The sequence below is a fragment of the Elephas maximus genome, chromosome X (assembly GCF_024166365.1).
Source record: "Elephas maximus indicus isolate mEleMax1 chromosome X, mEleMax1 primary haplotype, whole genome shotgun sequence".
NCBI classification, from domain to species: domain Eukaryota; kingdom Metazoa; phylum Chordata; class Mammalia; order Proboscidea; family Elephantidae; genus Elephas; species Elephas maximus.
The window spans coordinates 112349349-112362305 of NC_064846.1; positions in this window are offsets into that span (position 1 = coordinate 112349349).

Sequence of the window (12957 nt, forward strand, 5' to 3'; positions counted from 1 at the left end):
ATATGAGCAATTGATGGTCCATTCCCCAGTTGGCCCCTGGTGTTGTTCTGACTGACGATATTGAGCTTCTCCAGAGCCTCTTTCCACAGATGTAGTCGATTTGAATCCTGTGTATTTCATCTGGCAAGGTACACATGTATAGTTTCTGTTTATGTTGTTGAAAAAAGGTATTTGCAATGAAGAAGTCGTTGGTCTTCCAAAATTCCATCTTTGGCATCATTTCTATCACCAAGGCCATATTTCCCAACTTCCGCATTCCAATCACCGGTAATTATCAATGCATCTTGACTGCATGTTTGATCAATTTCCAGCTGCAGAATTTCATAACGATTTCTTCACCTTTGGCCTTAGGTGGTTGGTGAATAAATCTGAATAATAGTAATATTAACTGGTCTTCCTTGTAAGCATATAGGTATTATCCTATCACTGACAGCGTTGTACTTCAGGATAGATCTTGAAATTTTTTTTTTAATATAAATGTGATGCCATTCCTCTTCTATATGTCACTCCCAGCGTAGTAGACCATATGGTTATCTGATTCAAAATGGTCGATGGCAGTCCATTTCAGCTCACTAATGTTTAAAATAGTGATCTTTATGGAGTCTATTTCATTTTTGATGACTTCCAATTTTTCTAGATTCACACTTTGTACATTCCATGTTCCTACTATTAATCACTGTTTGCAGCTGCTTCTTCTCATTTTGAGTCATGCCACCTCAGCAAATTAAGGTCCTGAATGCTTTACTGCATCCACATCATTAAGGTGGAATCTCCTTTAAGGAGGCAGCTCTTACCCAGTTGTATTTTGAGTGCCTTCCAACCCGAGGGGCTCATCTTCCAGCACTATACCAGACGATGTTCCGTTGTTATTCATAATGTTTTCACTGGCCAATTTTTTCAGAAGTAGATCGCCAGCCAAGTTCATCTTTATAGTCTGCCTTAGTTTGGAAGCTCCGCTAAAACCTGTCCACCATGGGTGACCGTCATGGATTGAATTGTGTCCCCCCAAAATATGTATCAATTTGGCTAGGCCATAAGTCCCAGTATTGTATGGTTGTCCTTCATTTTGTGATCTGATGTGATTGTCTTATGTATTTTAAATCCAATCCTGCATGATGTTAATGAGGCAGGATTAGAGGCTGTTATATTAATGAGGTAGGACTCAATCTACAGGATTAGATTGTATTTTGAGACAATCTCTTCTGAGATATGAAAGACAGAATCAAGCAGAGAGGAAAGGGACTTCATATGACCGGGAAAGAAGCACCAAGAGCAGAGTGTGCCCTTTGGACCAGGATTCCTATACTGAAAAACTCCTAGACCAGGGCAGATTGATGACAAGGACCTTCACCCAAAGCTGGCAGAGACAGAAAGCCTTCTCCAACTGGCAGCCTGAATTTGGACTTCTAGCCTCTTAAACTATGAAAGAAAAAACTTCTCTTTGTTAAAGACATCTACTTGTGGTATTTCTGTTGTAGCAGTACTAAATGAGTAAGACGGTGACCCTGCTGGTATTTGAAATTCCAGGATCACAGCAACATGTAAACCACCACAGTACAACAAACTGACAGACACATGAGGATTAGGGAATTACACCAGAGATTCAGACACCATGTACCAGGGAGTGAAGGAAGACACACCCAAAGTGGCAGTGAGGTAAGGAAAGGCAGAAAATGGAGTCACACATGGGTGCCCAGGCAGACATTGAGGTTGAGGGGAGATGGGGTTAGAGAGAGGAAATGGCCTGCCATTCTGCTGGTGGGTGGGAGGGTGGGCAGCAAAGGGGAACCTGAAGGCCCTTGGTGGCCTGGGAGACAATCCCTCCCACCTTTCTCTCTTCTCTCCCCCCACCCCCGCCCCGTTCTATTACCCTCTGTCTTGTGTATCCTCTTTTGGCAGAAAGATGGTGGTGAGGGATACGGAGAGCTCAGTGGCCCTGGAAGTCCCAGAGGTGCCACCTCTACCTGAAAAAGAGCCAGGCATCACCCCCACATGATGACCAACTCCACCCAGACTGACCCTTGTGATTCTGATCCAACTCTTGACAGTGCAGCTCAGAGAGGGGTGCAACAAGGAGAGGGAGCAGGTCCTCAGGATTCCACACGGCTCCGAGGTTATCCTCAGAGATCCTGTCCAACTGGATCCCCAGAGTCTGCCTCGGTCTGGACCAACATCCAAGGATCTGGTCTCCCTCCTGGTTTCTGTCTCTTCTTGGCCAGCTCAAGCGTCAGCTCCTTCAGGAAACCTTCTCTAATCCCCCAGATCTGGACGGGAAGGGGATCTCAGAGTACAACCACACTTCCCAGGCAGGGCTCTGCTGTACCCAGCATCCCTAAGGAGGGTCCTGTTGTGTCGTTCAGTTTGGACACAAGCCTCAGCTCCCCACTACCTCCTAAACCTGGCCCTTTGTCAGCAGAGGGAGGCCTGCATAAAGAAATCTCCCACAAAGAAAGAAAGTGTCCTTTGGAAGAGTAGCTGGAAAGCATCCCAAACTCCATTCATGTAGAAGTGCCTAGAGGGAAGGTTGCTTGGAATTGTAACTGATTTATGAAGGAAAATGCCTTTTGTTGTTGTTCCTAAGTAAGGACATTTGCTCAGGCTGAGCTAATAAAAAGGCAGGCAGGCAGGGCAAAAATTATAAATATGTACTTATGTCTTGTGAGTGTATATTTGGTCATGTGTAAAATAAGCATCACGATAATGCCAGGTGTCATTGTGTCCCCCCCAAAATATGTGTCAACTTGGTTAGGCCATGATTCCCAGTATTGCGTGGTTGTCCTCCATTTTGTGATTGAAATTTGAAGCTAAAGAGGATTAGGGTGGGATTATAACACCACTCTTAATCAGTTCACCTCCCTGATCCAATGTAAAGGGAGTATCCCTGGGGTGTGGCCTGCACCACCTTTTATCTCTCAAGAAATAAAAGGAAAGGAAAGCTAGCAGAGAGGGGGCACCTCACATCACCAAGAAAGCAGCACCAGGAGCAGAGCCCGTCCTTTGGACAAGGGGTCCCTGCGCCTGAGAAGCTCCTCGACCAGGGGAAGCCTTCCTCCAGAGCCAACAGAGAGAGAAAGCCTTCCCCTGGAGCCGACGCCCTGAATTTGGACTTGTAACCTACTAGGCTGTGAGAAAATAAGTTTCTCTTTGTTAAAGCCATCCACTTGTGGTATTTCTGTTATGGCAGCAGTAGAAGACTAAGACACCAGGTCTGCCTAGATCCGTTAATGAACACCTACTCTGTGTTGGGCCCTGTGCCAGGGGCTATGAATACAAAACTAAACAAAATTGGGCCCAAAAGCAATTAAATTGGAGTCCCCGATTCAAGTTCACGTCAGAAATGCACAGGATATCCTGAGAAAATTAATGTTAATAAACACATAAGGACCAGTTGTAACCAACTACATAACATTTGGGGAGTGGGGTTGCCAAAGTGCTTCTAAAGGTTTCTGAAAACCGTTTTTATTGACTAGACGTGGCCCCTTAAATTGACCCATACTCTCTCATTGTTAAACGAACTATTCTTCATCAATAATTGTCCTCTAGGAAAACTTCAGACCTGCGTGATGCAGAATTTATGTCCAAAAGCAGAACAGTGGATACGAGTGGTTTAGGCCTTTTTGGAGTTTACTGGTTCTCAAAACTTAGCCGGCATCTGAATCTACTGATGTACTTAAACACACACAACAACAGAGCGAGAGAGAGAGCAGATTGCTAGATCTCCACTCTCAGAGTTTCTGATTCAGTGGGTCTAGTTTACATTTCTAACAATTTAACTGCTGCTGCTGCTACAGGAACCACATTTTGAGAACCACTGCCTTAAGTTTAATGCATAAAGAACCCCAGGTCAAGGCAATCTGGCCTTAGTAACAAGAGCCCTTTCTGTTGGGGCTGGTTTCACAGGACTATTTTAACTTTGCTTCTCTTAGATTTTTCTGGCTGCAAGGGGTGCTGGGCGTGGCTGAGGGTGTGTGGTAGGGGTTGGGGGGAGTAGGAATGAGATGCATCTGGACAAATCCTACTTCTGTGCTCCTGGTGCCTCTGGACCTTTAAATCCTCAGGCAGCATGGGCCTGTTGCCCTCAATGACCTCACTTTCCTGAAGACAGGATCCCAAAGAGGCAGACTTACAGCCATTGCCTGCCCCTGACTAGGTGTGCAGGGAGAGTGCTGTGGACCGGATTCCAGCCCTTTGGTGACCCACAATGCCTGTCCAGCATCCTGCCCTCCTTTCCTGGTTCCCTTCCTCTGTTCCTTTTCTTCTCTGGGCCCCAGCTCCTATCTGGCCTGCTTCCAGTTTCCAGAAGCAACAGCCTCAAACACCACTGCTGTGTGCACTCCCCTGCTCACCGACCCATGGTGACTCCCTAGTGTGCCTCATGGTTAAAGTAGAAACTGCCCAACTTACTTCAACTCCCCCCACCCACAAATATGTCCAACTTCATGTTCACTTTCTGCCCTTCAAGACTCCAGGGCCTCAAAAAAGAAGCCTCTGTATTGCCGCTGTACAGGTGATAACATATATCAAAACACCCAGCATGTCAGCCCAATCTCTTCCCTTTCCCCTTGGCTTCTCATTTCAAAACATCTTCTACAAGCAGCGGCTCTCAACTCCTTTGCACCTTGGACCCTGTTGGCAGTCCCATGAAGCTCAGGGGTCCCTTAACAGAAAAATATCTGTTTTTAGTAAATGCACTTGTAAAAGACATAGGATTATAAAGGGAATTTATTATACTGAAATACAGTTTTGAGTTTAAAGAAAAACTGTGGAACGATAACATATGTGTTTCTTTATTAACACATTAAATAACAGTAACTAGTGGTGGGCATAATAAATATCATAATTTCAAAGTAGTGATGAGCATAAATAATGATACTTCAGAAAAAGTGAAACAGCATATAATGTGATATGAAAATATTTATTGGTGACACTGTCACATGTACTGCTGGTAATACTGTGGTTTCTTGCCTAGGTTCATAATTGATCAACATGCTCAATTTAAGTTAGAAGTGGGTGAAGATAAAGACATAGTCCATTTTCCCATCCATACTCACAGACCTCTGAATTCCATACTCTGGCTACTCTGCTTCACAGTACCCTGAGTGCTTTGCCCACTTAGTGTGCAAACATATCACAAGTCATTTATTCAGTGCGTGTTATGAGCTATTCACTCTAAAAAAAAAAAAAAAGACCAAACCCAGGACCCTCGAGCCGATTCCGACTCATAGCGGCCCTATAGGACAGAGCAGAACTGCCCCATAGAGTTTCCAAGGAGCGCCTGGCAGATTCGAACTGCCAACCCTTTAGTTAGCAGCCTTAGCACTTAACCAGTACACCACCAGGGTTTCCCTATTGGCTCTACCCACATTAAAATGTAACCTTACACCAGTGGCACAAGGTAGGTATTGTTAGCCTCACCTTACAGTTGGGGAAACGGAGGGATCCTCTAATGTTAACCCAAGATCACACACAGATGAAAAGGGAAAGGCAGAACTTTTGAACATAGCACTATACTCTGAATCCATATCATTTACTTGCTTCACAGCTCTTTGGAAAATAGAATGCAATTTGGGGGTGGAGGCGTGGCTCACTTCATTATGTTTTCACGCAATTCTGAATAAACTACTGAGTATTTATTTCTTTGAGAGGGTCAGGAAAATCCATTCACTGAAGAAGCCAACAGACTGCATGTCCCCGGCTGGGGAGGGCTAAGGATGCTGGAGCTGAGTCTGTAGCGGCTGCGCGTTTCCCCGTCTGCCTGTGCACAGGAAACCCTGGTGGTGTAGTGGTTAAGTGCTACGGCTGCTAACCAAAGGGTCATCAGTTCGAATCCGCCAGGCGCTCCTTGGAAACTCTATGGGGCAGTTCTACTCTGTCCTATAGGGTCGCTATGAGTCGGAATCGACTCGACAGCACTGGGTTTGGTCTTTTTTTGGTATGCGCGTGCACAGGCTCCCAAAGAGGGGCTTGCCTGGGGCTCAGCAGAAGGGCACGAATGTGAAGCTGATACTCAAAGACAGTACACACCGCTAACCATACCGGTTTTTACGTATTGAAATGTTTACATACCAATAAGTAAGTATGATAGTACCTGTGAGAAGCAGTAAAAGTAACCATCTAAATTCTCACAAAAAATCAGTAGATGTCATGATGATTCCTGATAAATGGGCCTCCTTTTGCAGCGATGTCTGAGAAACACCCACAGTGCTCACCATCTGCCCGTCCCACCTGTCTCACGTAACCAGTGCAGTTGTGTTGTCCACCCTTTATGAAGTACTCAGTGCTTTAGAACACTTCACCACTTCATCGTTACCTTTAAATTACATCATGGTTACTGCTACTGAATACTTTGAAATTTTTGTTAGTTCTTGTTGAAGTTGTCAATGTGTGCGATATTTTTGCATCTATAATTTCAAGATTTTAAATAAGACAAATTAAACATCCAGGATCAAGAGAAAACAAATTGTCTCAACTTTAATGTTAAATATGAGAACCATGAATCTTCTGAATCCCTGGGAGAATAAAAAGTATGTAATAATAATAACGAACTGCAGCCTGGCACGTCTTATACTATGGTGGAAGAAAATAAAAAATAGAGTAGCCTGTACCATCTTTTGAATAGTGTAAGGATGCATATATAGAGAAACTATTTATATTTCTGAAAGGAAAAACCACCTGATTATTTACTTTCAAGGAGTGGCTTGTTTTATACACCGGTTTTAATTTTTTTATTTTGTATTTTTTAATAGATTATATGCACAAGGTAGAGAATTCAAAAGGTGCAGCATAGTATGCAGTGAAATGCCTCCCTGCCTGCCCAGATCCCCAGCCTCTCTGTTCTCCCTGCCAGAGTCAGCGACTGTTACCAGTTTCATACATATCCCTCCAGAGTTACAATACCAAAATGCAAATCTAAATGGGGACTGTCTAGTGTTTTGTTTTGTTTTTACAAAAATGGCAGCATACTCCAAACATTGTGCTTCCCAATCCTTTGTTTTATAAGTAACACTGTGTCCTAGAAAGCATTCCACATCAGAACATAAAGAGTTGCGTTCTTTTTAATGACTGACTAAAATTTTCTTATATGGAAGAAACTTGATGTTTTGACCAGTTCCCTATTGATAGATATTTTGGTTATTTTCATTTTTGGGTCATTGCAATCAATGCTACAAGGAATATACTTGTACATCTTCATTCCACACATCTCTGTGAATATTGGTGGGACAAATACCTGGAAATGTATTCAGAAACTTCTCCCTGAGTGTCTACTGAGGGTCAGGCGGGAACTGACTCAGACAAGCCTGCCCCCCACCATCAGAGAGCTCACAGTCCCGTAGGGAAGGCAGACATGCCACCAGACAAGAATAGCTCAGAGTGGTGAGGACTGGACTAGGAGGAGATGGAGTGTAACAGGGGAGAGATATTAACCACAAAATTAGAGTGATGCTGAATAAATTCCTTCATTTCTACCATGAGGTCAGGACCTTGGTCTGTCTGGGTCATCCTTACTCCTCTGTCCCTGGTGCCCAGCACAGGGTTTGGCATACAGATGGCTCAGTGAGCATTTAGGGAAGGAGCCACTAGGCCTTCAGTTCCAGCACTGAGATTGGAATGGGAGAGAGGACCCTGAATTTCTCCTGACTTGCTCTGTGACTGAGGGCAAATCATGTCCCTCTCTGTGCCTTTCTTCCCTCATCAGTTGTATGGGAGGCTCCCAGACCCAAGCAGGCAGCAAGGTGGTGAAGAGCATGGGCTGTGAATTCAGACATAGGTTTGAATCCTGACTATGCCCTGCTGGCTCTGTGACCTTCGAAAAGTTACTTCACCACACTGTGTCTTAGATTTCTCCTCCGGAAAATGAGACTGATCATAATAGTAGCACCTACCTTTCCCAGAGTTATTGAGAGGCCTAGAGCCAAAAAAAAGAAAAACCAAACCCATTGCCATCAAGTTGATTCCGACTCACAGCGACCCTATAGGACAGAGTAGAACTGCCTCATAGAGTTTCCAAGGAGTGCCTGGTGGATTCAAACTGCCAACCGTTTGGTTAGCAGCCGTAGCACTTAACCACTATACCGCCAGCGTTTCCAGGAGGATTAGATAGGTAAATAAATACCAAGTGCTTCAAACAGAGCCTGCCACATAGTAAAGGCTAAATAAATGTAAGTTCTTTGCTCTTTCTCAAAACATAAGCTTATTTTCATCTCAGGGTCTGTGCACATGTTACTTACTCACCTGGAACACGGCCCTGTGCCACCCCCTCCCCGCCCCCCGCCCATATCTTGCCATGGCTCTTCTCCATTTCTTCATTCGTGGTTCTGCCCAAATATCACCCAGAGAGGCATTCCCTGACTAGCCATCTAAGGCACAAAACCGTGTCATTTTCTCTTCCTTGCTTTGTCTTTCTCTAATTGCTCTCCTTTTTTTATTACCCACTTTAAAATGCGGGTTTATGCTATGTCTCCTCTACTAGAATGAAAGCGACATAAAGGAAAGGACTTTTTCTTTTTGCTAACTGCTGTATCCTTGGTGCCTAGAAGAGAGCCTGGCACTTATCAAACCTTCAAGAACATCCGTTGACTGTAAAAATAGCTCGATAGAAAAACAATTGAAAGAGTTAACAAGACCAAAAGCTGGTTCTTTGACAAAACTAACAAAATTGATAAACTCTTGGCCAGACTGACAAAAGAAATACAGGAAAGGAAACAAATAACCCGAATAAGAAATGAGATGGGCCATATCACAACAGACCCAACTGAAATTAAAAGGATCATATCAGATTACTAGGAAAAATTGTACTCTAACGAGTTTGAAAACCTAGAAGAAATGGATGAATTCCTAGAAACACACTACCTACCTAAACTAACACAATCAGAAGTAGAACAACTAAATAGACCCGTAACAAAAAAAGAGATTGAAAAGGTAATCAAAAAACTCCCAACAAAAATAGCTCGATGAAGTGATTACTGTTGCCACTCCCATTTTAGAGGCAAGGCAAAGTAATTTTCCCAATGTCACACGAGCTAACACGAAGTAGAGTTGTCTGGCGGTCTGACACAAGAACCCACTCTAGAACCAGGATTGTTTTATTTTTGCAAGTTACATAAATGTTGGTTGCCAATGATTCTCTAACGTTATATCTAAAAGTTGAGAGTGCTAAATACACACATTTCACAGAATGACATCCGCGATCTGTCCAGTTGGTGGTTCAATTAAATAAAATTTATAATCACTAATGATAATGATAAACAAATTAAAAGATTGTCATGTATGAGTTCCATATAATCATGCATTTGAAATAACAGAAAATTAAAAAAGAATTTTATCTGAGTGTTCAAAGAGCAAATGAAAAAATACCCAGAAGATATCATCAGAATTTTGAAGAATATCTACAGTATTATAAAAAATAATCATTTCCAGACATGAGCTATTAATAGAACTTCAAGAAATAAATAAATAAAGATTACAGTTGTATCTTTGCAATTCAGACTTATAGTTTCTCTTGTAAAACCTGTCTACCGAAATCAAAAGGTAACTTTTGGGAAAACTTACAAATCACCAAATGAAGCTTAGGGTAACCAGCTTTATTTAGAGAGCCAACCTGGGGCACAGTCATATGAGACAAAATATATATATATATATATATATATATACACACCCACATAAAACATGAAAAACAGGTGTTTATTTGAAATTATATACTATTCTCCATTATTCACTTTTCTATTACACAAAAGCTACAGTTTAAACAAAACAACAATAGACCTGGTTAACAGTGGCACTTAGTAATTAATAAAAACAAACAAAAAGCATTGCCGTCGAGTCAATTCCGACTCATAGCGACCCTATAGGCCCTATAGGACAGAATAGAACTGCCCCGTGGGGTTTCCAAGGAGCGCCTGGTGGATTCCAACGGCTGACCTTTTGATTAGCAGTGGTAGCACTTAACCACTACGCCACAAGAGTTTCCAGGAATTAATAGTAGAGCTAATTAAGCAAATATTATCTGCAAGAAAAATATAACACTGTTTATAAGGCTTTTGTCTGTCTTCTGATACCAAAAAAAAAAAAAAAAACAAAAAAACAACAACAAAAAAAACCAACCCACTGCCCTCGAGTCCATTCCGACTCATAGCGACCCTATAGGACAGAGTAGAACTGCCCCATAGTTTCCAAGGAGCGCCTGGAGGATTCGAACTGCTGACCTTTTGCTGAGCAGCTGTAGCACTTAACCACTACGACACCAGGGTTCCCGTCTTCTGATACAGCAAGTTTTTTTTTAGAATTTTTTTTTTTTACACTTTATTGGAGATTTGGGGCCCTGGTGACCCAGTGGCTAGGAGCTTAGGCTGCTAACCAAAAGGTTGGCAGCTCGAATTCACCAGCCGCTCCTTGGAAACCCTATGGGGCAGCTCTACTCTGTCCTATAGAGTCGTTATGAGTCGGAATGGACTCGACAGCAATGGGTTTGGTTTCTTCTTTTGGTATCAGAGATTTAGATTTGGGGGGGGGGCATATTATTGTTCATCCTTAAGTCACGTAAGTGTAAACTTTTCTAAAAGTAGAATCTAAATTTCATACAATGAAGCAGATTATCTACAATTTAAAAATAAAAAACGTGTTTCTTCCTGTATCATGACAGGAGTAGGATATTTTTCACTCTTTCTGTTTCTTTTTCTAATACTTACCTGAACTGCCTGCAGCCTTTAGGACATACTTGTTTTTTCTTTTATGTAGTGGTAAAACTGGATACGGTGAGATTTAACATTCACTTTAATTTGCAACACTGTCTTACCAAGCCCTCTGATTCTTGCTGGCAGTCCAACGTGATGATATGGAGCTAAATATCCTCTTAAAAAGAAAACGTTTGAGCACGTAGTACTCAGGAGTTTACTTAGTAGTAACTAAAAAGTAACAGCAGGATTTTAGATCTGTGGAAATTGGCTTCCAGCTCTCCCAAAACATCCATCCACTTTCAATCCACAGGCTTGTTTTGTCAGTCAGTTGGGCTGTCCATGTCTAAAATGTCCATCATTTTTAAATGCTCTGTAGTATATCGGGTGTCATCATAGGCTAAAATCTCTTTCTCAGGAAAAAACGTTTTTTAAGCGCAGAGATCGTTTGAACTTGTGCAATTGAAGCTGGATTCCAAATAAGTTACAATTTTAGTAAAGAAATTAAGAAAGTCCTGTTTAATTTGGCTACCTTATTCTGGTGACTTTTTTTTAAGTTCAGAAGCAGTCTTATTTCAAAAAAGGGAGTCACTTTTTATCAGGTGCTTTTTTTTTTTGATTGTACGTTAGATGAAGGTTTACAGAACAAACTAGTTTCTCATCAAACAGTTAGTACACACATTGTTCTATGACATTGGTTAACAACCCCATGACATGTCAGCACTCTCCCTTCTCAACCCTGGGCTCCCTATTACCAGCTTTCCTGTTCCCTCCTGCTTTCCAGTCCCTGCCCCAGGGCTGGTGTGCCCCTTTAGTCTTGTTTTGTTCTATGGGCCTGTTCAATCTTTGGCTGAGGGGGGAGGGGAACCTCAGAAGTGACCTCATTACTGAGCTGAAAGGGTGTCTGGGGGCCATACTCTCAGGGTGTCTCCAGTCTCTGTCAGGCCAGCAAGTCTGGTCTTTCTTTTTGAGTTAGAATTTTGTTCTACATTTTTTTCCACCTCTGTCTGTGACCCTCTATTGTGCTCCCTGTCAGAGCAGTCAGTGGTGGTAGCTGGGCAGCACTTCGTTGTACTGGACTCAGTCTGGTGGAGGCTGTGGTAGATGTAGCCCATCAGCCCTTTGACCTAATCTTTCCCTTTTATCTTCAGTTTTCTTCCTTCTTCCTAGCCCCCAAAAGGGTAAGACCAGTGGAGTGTCCTAGATGGCCGCTCACAGGCTTTTAAGACCCCAAATGCTATTCACCGAAGTAGAATGTAGAACATATTCTTTATAAACTATGTTATGCCATCTGAGCTAGATGTTCCCTGAGATCAGGATCCCCACAGCCCTCAGCCCAGCAAATCGGTCCCTCAGGGAGTTGGATATGTCTATGGAGCTACCACTACCTTGCCTTGTACAGGTTGTGCTGGCTTCGCCGGTATTGCGTACTGTCTTACCCTTCACCAAAGTTTCCACTTATCTATTGTTTATTGAGTGTTTTTCCATCCCCACCCCTCCCCTCCCTCGTAACCATCAAAGATGGTTTCTTTTTTTTTATTTGTTGTGCTTTAAGTGAAAGTTTACAAATCAAGTCAGTCTCTCACAGAAAAACTTATATACACCATGCTACATATTCCCAATTTCTCTCCCCCTAATTTTAATGAGACAGCCCGCTCTCTCCCTCCACTCTCTCTTTTCGTGTCCATTTCGCCAGCTTCTAAACCCCTCTACCCTCTCATCTCCCCTCCAGGCAGGAGATGCCAACATAGTCTCAAGTGTCCACCTGATCCAAGAAGCTCACTCCTCACCAGCATCCCTCTCCAACCTGTTGTCCAGTCCAATCCCTGTCTGAAGAGTTGGCTTTGGGAATGGTTCCTGTCCTGGGCCAACAGGCGGTCTGCGGGCCATGACCACCGGGGTCCTTCTAGTCTCAGTCAGACCATTAAGTCTGGCCTTTTTACAAGAATCTGGGGTCTGCATCCCACTACTCTCCTGCTCCCTCAGGGGTTCTCTACTGTGTTCCCTGTCAGGGCAGTCATTGGTTGTAGCCGGGCACCATCTAGCTCTTCTGGTCTCAGGCTGATGCAATCTCTGGTTTATGTGGCCCTTTCTGTCTCTTGGGCTCCTAATTACCTTGTGTCCTTGGTGTTCTTCATTCTCCTTTGATCCAGGTGGGTTGAAACCAATCGATGCTTCTTAGATGGCCGCTTGCTCCCATTTAAGACCGCAGACGCCACTCTCCAAAGTGGGATGCAGAATGTTTCTTAGTAGATTTTATCATGCCAATTGACTTAGCTGTCCCCTG